This window comes from Lissotriton helveticus, chromosome 2_1 (assembly GCF_964261635.1).
Source record: "Lissotriton helveticus chromosome 2_1, aLisHel1.1, whole genome shotgun sequence".
Lineage (NCBI taxonomy): Eukaryota > Metazoa > Chordata > Amphibia > Caudata > Salamandridae > Lissotriton > Lissotriton helveticus.
The window spans coordinates 1,445,871,959-1,445,884,600 of record NC_136059.1 but is presented as its reverse complement, the minus strand read 5'-3'; positions in this window follow the sequence as shown (position 1 = coordinate 1,445,884,600).

Sequence of the window (12,642 nt, the reverse complement as noted above, 5' to 3'; positions counted from 1 at the left end):
GTCAAATACCACCGCAATAATTTGTCGGCGTATGAGCATCATCTGCCCATGTTAAGTCATTTTTCGCGAAATCCTGATGATTTATAATCATCACAATTAGTAGAGTTCTCACTCACATCATTGCTAACATACATTACTCACCCACGACTTCCAAACAATCCTCACGGTGACCTCGTGATTTGAAAGATGTCACTGTAAAAAAAGACGGGCTACCGTCAATACTCTCATACACATGTCTCGACCTTCGAAAAAACAAACACCAGCTCCGGGCCTGGCGTTTTGTAAGGCGCCAACTGCCTGACTCTTATTTCCCCAACATACCCCCATTACCTAAGTTTCCAAACGTGGTTGACGTGATATTCTGTACACCACCTCGAGTGCCAGACTCCAAACACGTACTCTCCTCTCGGAAGAGCCGGAACAGCGGACAGGAACACGAACGCCGTGTACACGCTGTAGTTAACTCAATGGAAGTTCTCCACGTCAGTCCTACACATTGTCAGACGTTGCCTGATTGGTTATCCGGCCAAACGTCAACCAATAGGGTGATATCACGTCGTTCCCGATCTGTCCTACGTTCACTAATTGGTTGCTGAGGCCGTGTGCCAATCATACCCGTCAAAGGCTGCTAAGCAACCGCCCATTATCTACTGCTCACGGAGACGTGCCTTGCCATGGATACACACGTTATCCGTCGCATTAATAAACCTGACTGCAATGTATCTCGTCACCCCGCGGGTTGATTATACTTGGTATTGCGAGCCCTAAGACACGTCCCTCCAGACCCAAAGGGGGGACGTAGTAAGCATTGTTAAAAAGGGGCATGAATAATCAGCTAACCAAAGAGAAATAAGCATAAATTTCATCATGGCTATTGACAGTAGAGACAGAAGTTATTTAGATGATGTATGGAAATGGTGACAATCATTGGCATATATAATCCCACCATATATGCCAATGATTGTCACCATTTCCATACATCATCTAAATAACTTCTGTCTCTACTGTCAATAGCCATGATGAAATTGATGCTTATTTGTCTTTGGTTAGCTGATTATTCATGCCCCTTTTTAACAATGCTTACTGCGTCCCCCCTTTGGGTCTGGAGGGACGTGTCTTAGGGCTCGCAATACCAAGTATAATCAACCCGCGGGGTGACGAGATACATTGCAGTCAGGTTTATTAATGCGACGGATAACGTGCGTATCCATGGCAAGGCACGTCTCCGTGAGCAGTAGATGGGTATGATTGGCACACGGCCTCAGCAACCAATCAGTGAACGTAGGACAGATCGGGAACGACGTGATATCACCCTATTGGTTGACGTTTGGCCGGAGAACCAATCAGGCAACGTCTGACAATGTGTAGGACTGACGTGGAGAACTTCCATTGAGTTAACTACAGCGTGTACACGGCGTTCGTGTTCCTGTCCGCTGTTCCGGCTCTTCCGAGAGGAGAGTACATGTTTGGAGTCTGGCACTCGAGGTGGTGTACAGAATATCACGTCAACCACGTTTGGAAACTTAGGTAATGGGGGTATGTTGGGGAAATAAGAGTCAGGCAGTTGGCGCCTTACAAAACGCCAGGCCCGGAGCTGGTGTTTGTTTTTTCGAAGGTCGAGACATGTGTATGAGAGTATTGACGGTAGCCCGTCTTTTTTTACAGTGACATCTTTCAAATCACGAGGTCACCGTGAGGATTGTTTGGAAGTCGTGGGTGAGTAATGTATGTTAGCAATGATGTGAGTGAGAACTCTACTAATTGTGATGATTATAAATCATCAGGATTTCGCGAAAAATGACTTAACATGGGCAGATGATGCTCATACGCCGACAAAATATTGCGGTGGTATTTGACATAGAGGGTCGTCTTTAGCATTAATGGCTACCTTCCTCTGCAATTGTAGTGCGGCTGGATGACGTTGGAGCTGAACCGTCTGACGAGTTGAGGTGCTGATTAACCACGCACCATTGGCACACCATTATTTGGGTGAGTGCCATATTTTGAGCGGTATATTTGGAATCGCTCTATGGTGTATAGACACCCGATGTATGTTGTCAAAAACACTTAGCCCAGGATCTCTGTTTTTGTTGCAGGTGCCCACGATTGGGGTCATTTCTGTGCACATTGAGTCCTTTGGTTTCCCCGCCCCTATCTCTCTATGTCCTGATGAAGACCCACGCCTGAGGATAACAGCTACCCTGTTTGTTCTTTGGGTCGAAACGTCGACTTTATCTTTTGGAGCCTGCACCTATAGTGTTTCTTCTCCCCCCCCCCCCCCCCCCCCCCCCCCTCCTCCCCTTTGGACACATTGATCTGAACTTGGCAGGACATTTATGATTTGTCATCAGCAAGAAAGAAAGATATTTTGTGCTGAAAAATGACAGCGAGGGCAGGCTCATGTCCACCACTTTAAGGATCTTTATCTTAATTGTGGTTTAAAGAAAGTTATTTTACTTTTATTCTTTCACTGATCTCTTCGGTCATTTTCTCACACACGAGCACGTACTTTCACTCTTTCTCTGTGCACATTTAACCGTGATAAATTGAACCCTTGTTTGTAAATAATTGCTTTTTATACTGTAAATATCAAATGTGTTTTTTGAGATTTGTAGAGTAAAAAACGATAAATCCTCGTGTTTTGGATAAATTTCTTTTTGCTTTAATTGAAATTTTGTTTTCAATTGTGCTCACCTGCTTTAACAAAATTATCTTGGGTCTAAGACTGTTTGTTCTGTGTTACATTCCTAAATGATTCATTCAAATGATAATCTATAGTGAAGAGATGATTTGATTTTTTCTGACTAATGCGCAAGTTGAATCAATGTCTGGGACCATTTTTTCTATAACATATTGACACCCAGGTCCTCTTGACTCCTATTGGGTTACCCCTTTTTCTTAACGATTGCCTTTTGTCAAGGGCTCCTCGAGTGGTGCTCTAAGAATTGCTGGCCAGCAGTAGGAGCATTTTTGTGCCTTTTGATCATTTTATTTATTTTGCTGCTGGCTACCAGTCATTTTGTGGCTTTTTAGGCTTTTCTCAAAATGTCAGCCAAACAGCCATTTAATAAAAATTAAATGAATTGAAAAGGAGGAAAATGAAGGTCCTCGGAGGAATCCTCTTTCCTGTTGTGATGTCTATATTTTTACTGCTTCCACACGTCTGAGTATAGCCCCCGTACAGAATTCCATCGGTTTTCTTTTAGCTTTGTCTTGGCATTTGCTATTTCCAGCACAACTCTAGTCTCGTCAGTGTTTTGCCCTATAGGTTCTTTGCACGTAGGGGGTATGTTCGCACCTTGGGTGCTATGCTCTTGGCACTAGCCTAACTCTTTAATGCCAGTGACGTGTCATCGATCATTTTGAGTGTGGGCAGAACACAAGCATATTCTTTAGCGCCGCAAATATAGAGGTGCAGATTGTAATTTCATAAGGCAATGAAAGTGTGTCTTATATATTTTTTATTCCCTAAAAAAGCTGATGTTGATACACAATTAGGGTTGCTGAATGTTTGTGGCTAGCGTCATAAAAATTAAGTTCACAAAATTGCTTACAAATTGTCAATTTAAGGTCTTCCATCATCTTGTTTGTCATATTGACTGTACTAAGTCAACTTTAACTCCTCCTTGTTAGAGATGTCAGCCTCTTAACCTTGTACCAAATTGTGCATGCCACCTGTGCTTCCACTTTAGCAGAGCACTGATTCTCACAAACATCAGAAACTACCCCAGTCAGCATAAACAAAGAGCAACTTGCATTGTGTGGAAATGCGGATTAAATTACCCAACAATCAAACAATTATTTACTTGAACAATCATGTCTTGGAGCATGTGGTTCAAATTAAGCAATGGCTATTATAACTTGACTCAAATGTAAGCTTAACTCAAATCTATTATTCTTTGGGCTCTAACCTTAAAGTAAGAATTCAGTAACATGATTTCCTAAAGGTATAAACTACAAAGTAAAATAGGTATGTACACATACTAAACTTGGCGAAAATAATTCACCTACTTGTGTACGATTTGTAATAAAAATGTAAGATTATTGCATGTAAAATCATGCTGTGTGCTGCAAGATGTTACATTTTGGTTATTTAAATACAGTAATTTGATAATAGTTTAGAACATAGAACTGCGGTGAGGTGAACAAGCAGAGCAATGAGCGGCAGCTCTGCACAGCCCACCACAGAGCGGAGTGTTAATCGTGCAGCAAGGAACAGCGGGAGTCCTGCGATGTGGCCGCCCCTCCAACGGCCAACGACCCAGGAACGGAAAAAATCACAGAGCGGAGGCCGCAGGAGTCACGGAGCGTGCGAAACCCGCGGAGCCTCTGAAGTCAGGAAGTGGCGGTGAATGGGGAGTGCAGGCCGTTAGTGGGAGCAGGAGCAGGGGGTCAGTGGGGGCGAGTGCTCGGCAGATACTTTGCAGACAGTCTGGTCGTGGAGGCGGCCCAATAGACCAGGATGCAGCCAGTGACCTGCCTGTGAGAAACCCACCGGCGTGCCTCGTTTTGCAAGCAATGCCTGCTGGCTCTTGCTGGCCCTGCCTTGCCTCTCCCTCCATCACTACCACCAGCTCCCTCCACCTTTTTACGCACCAGCCAGCGGGGGTGTTGGTTAGCACCACTGCGCATCGACAGCCCCAGCTTGAAGCATAAGGGCGGAGGCAGGGGCCAAACGCAGGGGAGCAGCACTGAGTAAGCACTGAGAAGGCGGTAGCGGCGGCCTGAATCAGGTTGGAGTGTGCCGAGGTGGCAGGGGAGGCATCCGAAAAACACGCATCACCATGTGACAGCAACTTCAGCACAAACTAAAGTGGGGACTGCGGCAACAGGCACTCAGAGCCACAAGGAGGATTAAAAGCACATAACATCAAGCCTTAAGCCCGAACTTAGAATTTGAAAAATCAAATTGTAACTATTGTGATAACAGTACACAAGATCATTACCTGTGAAGGATGAGATCAGGCAAAGTCAGGCAGACTCCAAAGCCGTCCCAAGAAATTCATAAAGCACAGAAAACGCTTGGTACCAAAAAAGGGAACAGCTACAACTCCACTAAGCCCACTAATCTCGCCGATCGCATCCCTATTCAGGAAAGTAGAGGCACAAAAGAAATAAACAAAGCCTTTTTTTTCTTAAAGACCCAGGGGCTGTAATTTTCTCAACACCTCGAGCCCTATCAGGTCTACAGGCCCCTTTAACTCCTCATAGGGTGCCACATCACAAGGGAACAGACGACAGTCCAACTGCTCAGGCATCCTTAGGACCATTAATCCTCATTCTGAACGAAATGAACCAAAGCAGCCAAGACCCAAATCAAGATTTAAGTATGAACGAATGGCAGCCACACATGGAGATGGAAGTGAACTACTTGAAAAAAGATGCGTCCAAGGCTTGGATGGTCAGAGAGGACTTATCAATGCCAGAAAATCAGGCTGTGATCCAGAAAAAGGAACTGGAGGAAAATAAAGCTAACAGGAGCAACCTTAAGGCAGCAGCAAAAAAGTCCCCAGTTGATGGAAGTAATTGGAGTGAAGAAAGAGGAAAGCAAATGGTAACGTCCAGCACAGTAGATGCTTATGCAAGCCCAAAAATAGCATCAGGCATTATTTCAAAATCTAGAACACCCTCCACTCCCACCAAGCCTCACTCTCCCAAACTGGCTTTGAGAACTGAAGCCCAGATACACAGAACAAGTACAAACGAAGCAACTTGCCTGGAAGACCTAGAAAATTAAATTCATGGTTGAAGCTCCTTAGCCCTTCGTCAAGTAAAGAGTCCTCCCTAGTTTTAATCAATACCGAGACAGCGGAGGCATACAAAACCTCGAAGCAAAACGCAGCCGAACCCGAAGATAAATCTTGTTAAAATATGGAACAGCAATAATAGCCATCCAGAATCCCAGCTAAACAGGGCTGAGTAATTCCTTGACAGATTTAGAACAGCACATGGGCATTAAACAAACATTGCAGCAAGAGACAGCACCTAGTGTCCCAATAACTCACACTGAGCTTCTCACGGCCGTTATAGAAACACTCCAAACATCTGCAAAGGCACTCAATTGGCAATCGGACAAACTTGACATTCAAATAGACTTAATGAACATTATCGAGCTTTATATAGCAGGGATCGACACTAAATTGGACAATCCCAACAAGCTAATAACAACCGCACAAACTAAATACGCATTTGAGCAAAGTCCCTGCGCTTGAGGCCCAATCATCGACAAGCTGAGCCTTCTCCCTACCCTGTTAGAACAAACACTAGTACTCAGGCAGTCAAGTTTGCCATGTACAAAGCCCAAAAAGGCGGAAAGTAAGATACAACCAGCCTCCCTTAAACAAACAGACAAGAAAGTAGACGGCAATGATAACCAAAAAACTTCAGCTGAGAAAAAAGCAGGCTCTACTCTGAATTCGCCTACTTTCTCTAGACCAACCAAATTAACAACTAAATTAACGAAAAGACAAAAAAAAACGAGAAAGGAAAGCGAGAAATAAACAACCAGTATGCACCACGGGGTAAGGAATCAAAGTGCTTCCAATATTCAGTACAACTAGGGAAATAGACAATACACTAAACACCACAGGTTCCTCGAAGGGAACAATGGACATGTCAACTGAGGCCCCAATAGAGTGGTCTCGAGCAACAGCAGCAAGGAAGGAACATGTCCCTAAGAAACAAAAAATGGGCACAGAACTTGCAGTATGGAAAAAAACAACTCCAAGCCTACAAAGCAGCCTTCAAATAGAGAGCAACGACTAACCAAGTCTAATAAAACGTATTACAGAAAATCACCAAGTAAGTGAACATCACAGCGGTCCTCAGTCAACTGGAAAAAAGCAACAAGAAGAAAAAGAAGAGCCAGGAAAAACTCCTACCTCGCAGGCTGTCAAATACTATGTCAAACGGGTAAAGCAGAACGATGAAACAAATGGAATGACAACTGGAAACAATGGCATAAAGTTACAACAAAGTAAGAAACAAAGGAAGGAACAATGGAAAAATGTCTGGAGCCAGTTGGTACGAACAGGGAATAATCAAGTGGTCAATGGAAAAAGCAAACAAAGCCTTGAAGACCATATAGAGACAAACCCACGAGGCAAGCACTGCAAGACCACCCCCACCCCAACCAGAACACTAAGAGCCTACCACCTAGCCCGGCAATAAAGACTGTTTCACCATACGGAAACATTAGAGTCAGTATAAATAACAAGGTGGAAGCCGCCCCCTTGGAAAGTGGGCACGTGACCTGGCCAAGGGCGGCAACTCCAGGAAAGAAACTGGATCCCCAAAGACAGGACCTTGGCGCAACTGGGTTAGAGTCCAACTTGACAAGTAGGTCTACACTAATAATTACATAACAAGACGCTGAAAAGAGAAATAAGCCCAACTGCAAGAATCTTAGAATACAAAAATCTTCCTTGGTCTCCACAGACCAGCAAGTTAGTAACAGCAGCTCCACAAGGCGGCATGGTCAACAATTGCAACAACTATTACTTACACCAGAGTATTAATCCCAGGGGCTGCATGACACCCTAAACAGGGGCAACATACTCAAACTTACGGAATCCATCCCAGGCTAACACATCTAAATGCAGCCCACCTACTTTTTGTGGAATTTCGGAAGGAGGGACATGGCCACTGCAAAGAACAAACTATTAAAACATGGCAAACGGAGGAGATTGCCCTGCTAATTATGTGTTTTAAACAACAATTTGAAATATGGGGCATTAGGCTTTCGAAACCGGCCAAATTTTGTTACCCAGGCCCATTAAGGGAAAAATCCTCTGAGAACGGAATCGTTGGGCACATCCTGGTGACAAAAGGTACAGGCTTATTCAGTCCTCCGGAGTGCAGGTGGGCTTAGTCCACCAATAGCAAGCTGCAGCACATTCTAGGCCGAGAAAGTAGTAACTACAGGTCCCGACACGGACCACTGGAGCTGGCTTGCAAGTACGCTGAGCAGAGTGAAAACCAACTGACCACGACACACACAGAAAAATAACAACTGTCAAGACAGCCTCCATCTTATCTCATGGAACATACCTGGGGCTAAGCAATGGCTAGAAGACGGCAGGCCCCTTAAAAACTGGGCGTCTTGTGACTTAATTGCCCTACCGGAGACTTGGGCACTAGAGGAGCTGCCCCTTATCGGATACACTCACTTCAGCACACCGGCTAAAAAAAACAAAGCATGGTCATCCAAAAGGCGGGTTAGCAGTCTGTGTCTCGACTGAAATTTATATTAAATCCGAGCAAATAGCCCCTTACGGACCAAACATGCAACTAATAAAACTGTCTCTACCAAGCAGAGCAGCACATGTACTATTAGTTAACATCTATGTTCATCCATCCGTGAAAGATAAGAAAGCCCACATTCAGCTGCTAATAACTACAATCAATGACATTCAAAACAGCAATCCCACCTGGGAAATTATAATTACAGGTGATTTTAACTCAAATGTAATCTACACACCGCAAGACGACATGAAATTACTAGCACATAATGAGTTCTGAGAGGTAGAACCCCAATACCAGCCTAAATCTGAACGTCCCGACCCAGTAGGACAACCGCTGATGACAACTTTTGAATACCTGGGCTTGAGAATATTAAATAGGAGAACTCCAGAGGACTACCCACCAATGAATACCTACCTCAAAGGGAAAGTGCAATCAAGGCTCGGCTACACCGCTCTATCTCTTACCATTAGTTTCCTTTCTCACACCGTTCTTAATTGAGTTCACTACTAAAAGTGACCACTCTTACCAACATATTTACTTCAATTTAAAGCCTCCAAAGCCTCACAACAGCGCGATAATTGTTGAAAGCACGCTGTCCACCTACTTGAAACGACTGAAATGGTCAACTGAGAACATTGAAGAACTTCAAGTAACAGTACAGAGAATTAAAATGGAAAGCGAAACAAGCGAACGCTACAAGATACAAGAGTGGGTAGATTTCAGGAATAAACTACCAACAATTATGTCTGTCAAACCCAAACAACCCTCGGAACCGAAATACACCAGGTTAACATCAATTGAACTTGTCAAACTTAAGCGAGAAATAAGGAAAAATGTAAGGAGACTAAAAAGAACCAAGACCTCCTCCCTAGACTGGGAATCAACACAGAACCTCAAGAAAAAGTCCAAAAAGATGCGGAGGGAAGACGAAAGAAGACGTGAGGACAACTTTTGGGCTAAATTACTACATACTGCGAAGAAAATCCACTCCAGTGCCTTTTGGGGAATAATAAATGGTCTAAAGCGGCCTGCTAACTCCAATACCTCAAGCGTACAAGAAAATGAGTGGGTTACATTACTAATAAAGAGATTCACAGACATTGAGCCATCGAACCTCCTCGATGGGAGCGAGAGGTTTCAAGCAACTACTGTGGACCAAGAGGTACAATTGAGCATTGACAAGAACATCTTAAAAAATATAAACAGCACCCCAACTTGCAAACATTCCAAATTGCAAAACACAGATGACGCACAACAGAAAGAAGTTGGTGGCTCAAGATCTACCTTTGGAAACTAGGGCTTTTGTAACACAGACATTGAAAGAATAACCCTGAAGGGTTGTGGAAACTGGGCCCCTGGCCCAAATGGCATCCCTCCAATAATTTTTCAATCAGCCCCAGACTTCTGGAGTGGAAGACTATTAAAATCTGTATGAGGAAGTGGAGAGAGATAGACACATCCCGACAAGCTGGTAAGGATCAGGAATTACTCTGATTTTCAAAGGATGCGACAGAACCTCCCCTTCCAATTATAGGTTGATAGCGCTTTTGGACGTAGACGCAAAGTGCTACGCCTCTCTATTATTGGAAGATCTGATTATTTGGTCTGAAGAAACAAAACGGATACCACTCAACCAAACAGGGTTCAAAAAAGGTTGTGGGACCATAGCAAACATCCTATCGCTCTTGCTGCTTGCTGACAAATACATACGACGTAAACAACAGCTATACCTCTGTTTTATTGACCCAAAGGCGTCTTTTGATAGCGTGGATCGTCATCCTTTATGGGGAAAACTGCGTATATGGAACATCCCTGAAACAATACTCAGAGGAATTCTGCTGCTATATTCCAACACATGGATGAGAGTAAAATTGGGAGATGGCTTAAGGCTGTCAGGAAAGTTTGAAACCACCAAAGGACCGAAACAAGGCTGTGTCCTGGCCCCGCACCTTTTTAACCTTTTCATGGCAGACCTGGCCCCAAAACTCAATAAGATCATATCTCATCCACCCAAACTAGTAACTTTATCACTATCCCACTTATCATATGCAGATGACGTTGTTTTGATGAGCCTAACTAAGGTCGGCTTACGTAGAGCACTTGCAGGATTGCTGGAATATATAGCAGACAATAACCCCTTAAGTGCTGCCAACGGCCGTCGCGAGCATTACCTCTGTAGTGCTGCGCACGTCCGTTGGCCGACCCGGCCCCGTCCGCTGCAGTTAAGCAGATAAACAAGAGATAAACATCGCAAAAAGCAAAACAATGCTGATTAGTAGACATCAGAAGGCAAAACAGAAATTCCAATTAGAGGGCAAAAAATTAGAAGCAGTATCCAATTATAAGTATTTGGGCTTCTATATTGTCAACCGGCACAATCATCAGGCCCAAAAAGCATATATGAGTCAGAGGACACACGCCTGATCATTTGCCTTCAGGTCTTTAGCGAAGAAACTGAAGGGGCCATCATTTAAACCCCTATTAGCAATAATAAAAGCCAAGTTGTTACCAACACTAACATATGGCAGTACGGCACTACACGGGAAAGACGCTTACCTCCTAAACAAGTATCAATTTATAAACAAGTCTTTCAAATTCATCATTCTGCCTCCCCAGCACGTCTAAGAGTAGAACTTGGAGTAACTAATGAAACACTGGAGAGAATGTACGCAACCATTAAGCAATGGTACACCCTCAAGCAAAATGCAGCAGAATTGGAATTGAACAAGGCTTTGTGGAACGAACTGGACAAGGATGAAAAATCCCCATACAACCAATATCTAAAAAAAAAAAACAGTACTTGAAACCTGCACAGGTGGGCTCTGGGAAACCTATCTGACCTACTCATCCTTCAAGCAAGCCATAAATAAATCAGCCAAATTTCATCCCTTGTTGGTCGAGAAAAACATCCTCCGTAGGAAAAAACATGCCTGGATGGTAATTACTAATTATAAAACACTTAGCCCAGCGCCATATCTAAACATCATATTCTCGGTCTACAAAAAGTTTCAACTAATGGCTTTGCGTTTAGGCAATCTGCCGATCAGCCAACATGGCTCCACAAAGGGTCGAAAGAATGTAGCCTATGTGGAAGTAGTAAAGAGGACTTTGTTCACCTAGTCTGCATATGCCACAAATTATCACTAGCTCGAATCTCTTTATTAAAACAAGCCATGCATTCCAGAGGTATAAGGACTTTCAGATCTGCAATTATAGCGGCTTTGGAACCAACAGACGTTACACTGAACTGTAAACTAATAAAGTTCCTTTCTGTACACACGCAAGCATTTTTTTAAAACAAAGGGAAATGAATGTGGAGCATCGTTCGCTAAACACCAAACAAGAGTGGCCAGTCCTGAGACTGTACTCGTTTCTGGGATACAATGGTGAATAAGGCAAGAATATTTGGAGAAATATTCACTCTTGTAAAGCACACCACGAGTCAATCAATATTTCGGACTTAACAATAATGTATTTATTAAGAGACCATTCAATTGAATTACAACATTTCCATATACATTTGAATGTTAATAATTGTCAAACAAAAGATTATTTTACGATTTTTTAGGTTTTATACAAAATGAACTTTTACTGTAGTTTTATTATATAAATTGTATTGTAGTGGTTTTAACTAACTGAAACAAACAGTCTTGATCATAGAACTGCGCCAATGCGGTACTGTATATTTATAGAAAACAAGAGTAATTTCAGCATTTGTATCAAATGAAAGTCTGTTAGGTGTACAATAGTGAAACCAATGCCGTCTTTTAGAAGCAAATATGTGGACTCCTGGTGCAAACATTGTAACTTAACTTGCTGGTTAACTGAAAAAGAATGAGGCAAGCCTGTAAGTGTAATTTCAAACGGCAAATTACACATTTTAGCTCCATATATGACTACCAGTTATATAATGCAGAGATCTCGCACGTAAAAATGGATCCGGATTATCCGTAATCTAATTTAGCTGTCGAACTAAAACTCAAAACATTGATTAAAGGGGTCACGGAGAAACGAGTTCAGTTTACTATCACTAGGAGTCCTTGTTCAGTTTATCTTATCCCACATTAATGTCTTGCGTGTTCATCCTCTGTAAGAAGGTTTTGCACTGGATGTACCAGAACGATGGAAGGACTTGTCATATGTTCATGCTGTGATGAACAAGTCCCTGAAAATAATAGATTCAAGGATTGCTAATCGACAAAAAGAATTCTCCAATGTTATCAGAAAAGAAAACATGGCGCAGAAAAATGTCTTTAGAAAGTCAGAATTTCAGCAACTCTCAAATGGAGGTGAAAATTGGTCCTAGTCAGGTATGTGCTCTGAATGCAATTTTACATCTTCACCCTTCCACCCGGGAAATGCCAGTTTTTCAGAAGGAGTTTCTGCTTTCAATTTGTG